The sequence below is a fragment of the Chinchilla lanigera genome, unplaced genomic scaffold (assembly GCF_000276665.1).
Source record: "Chinchilla lanigera isolate Chin_1 unplaced genomic scaffold, ChiLan1.0 scaffold00070, whole genome shotgun sequence".
NCBI classification, from domain to species: Eukaryota; Metazoa; Chordata; class Mammalia; order Rodentia; family Chinchillidae; genus Chinchilla; species Chinchilla lanigera.
This window is the reverse complement of record NW_004955471.1, coordinates 6,653,814-6,655,674: the sequence shown is the minus strand read 5'-3', so window position 1 is coordinate 6,655,674 and position 1,861 is coordinate 6,653,814.

Genomic DNA, 1,861 nt, shown 5'->3' with positions numbered 1-1,861 from the left:
CTCCCTGTCTGCCATGAGGTGAGAAGTTTTCCTCAGCCATGCCCTTCTGCTATGATGTTTCTGCCTCCCCAGAGAAACCAGAAATGGAACCAGTCCACCATGGACTGAAATCTCTGAACCCATGAGCCAAATATATCTTTCTTCCTTTAAGTTGTTGTTCTCAGGTATTTCATCACAGCTATGGCAAGCTAACAAACACAGTAAAGGCAGGAAAGAGTGAATGCGCTCATTTCACTCAAACAAGGTGGTCAAGAAGACAGCCTGAGGGAGGCAACTGTGAGTAGAGTTCTGACTGGAGTGATGAAGGAGCCAATCCTGACATCCTCAGGTGGAAGGAACCCTAGGTGAAGACTGACAAAAGCAAAAAAGTGTTCTCCCCTCAGCCCCCGGCAGAGCTTCCTGAGAGCTGGCACTCTGCCCATTTTGTTCACTGCTGTGTCCACCATGCCTAGGACACTTTGGCACACAAATGAAAGGATGAAAGCGTGGATGGTATGCACTGGGCAATCAGGAGTCAGCTCTACCACATCACTTACAGTCCTTCCCCCCTGCTGACAGTGAGGGGCAGGGTGGGAAGGAATATGTCAGCAGTTGCTTTAGGACCTGGGTGCTGGGTGGACAGGATCAGTTACCTTAGTTGACTCCTGACACCCAATATGAACCACATGCAGATGTCAGGAGGATTAAATTATTTAATGTCTGCAGAGATCTTAGCACTCATGGCACAAAGTGTGTGATAGAAGTGGGCTCTTACTAATATTACCATGTGAATCAATTGATAGTAAACTATAAATTTATATTTATGTCCACTTGGACCTGACCTATTATTTCTTTGTATTGAATTTATAAACCACCAAGCAGATATTCATGTTATGCATCTGCCAAGGAACAAGTATACGCAGTTCCGTTAATATTACAGATCTGCTTTGGTTCATCTGACGAGACCCTAGAACTTCAACTTTTTTTTAGAACACTCAGAGGAGAAGGCCCTGTGGTTACTTTATTTTTTCAGCTGAAGGAAGAAAATACAATCCAGCACAGCGCTTTATCAACAGGGATTCCCTGGTCTTTCCCCATGGTCCTTTCTACTTGCACCTGTCTGTTAAAGTTAGGGAGCTAGACGAGGGGCAGCATTCATGGGAAGAAAGTGTCATTTGTTCACAGCCCAGCTCTGGACTCTTCCTCTTCCTTCTCCTCCCTCACTCACTCTGCTGCCCCAACTCGTTCTGGCTTCTCATTTGCTCTCCAGTCCTGCCCTGACCCTTTCTTGGATGGCTGGATCCATTCCCCCAAAGAAATGACCCAGGAAGAACCTTACATGACCATTCCCTGTTGTTTACTGTGCATTTGGCCTTGGGTAAATTAGGTCAAATGAAACCAAACTCCCACCCCAACGGCCTTCACCTCACTTCCCTTTGTCAGACTCTGGTTGACCCTCAAGTGAACTGACTGTGAAGCTTTTATCCTTCTTGAAAACAGGTTAGTTTTCCTGGCTTTGGCATGATGACCTTCCACGCCTGGGGTCTCCAGGGAAGGATGGGCAGGGTTGTGTCTTCCCTCCAGGGTCTTCTCCCCCAGCACAGGCAGCCATCATCTCTAGATGAGCCATCAGCTCTTCCTGTATTGGTTACTCCAGATATCTTCCATACAGGCATTTAAACTGCTATAATAGCATTTTGAAGGGCTATTTGGCCTTAAAAATGTAGATTCTCCTGACCCATTAACACCAGCCCTGGGATTTTATCCAGAGAAAATAATTGGAGATACAGCTCAAAGTATATGCATAAGAATATTTATTCCAGTGCTAGTTATGATAGTAAAAAAAAAAAAACCAAAAACCAGAAACAATGCACAATGTGGT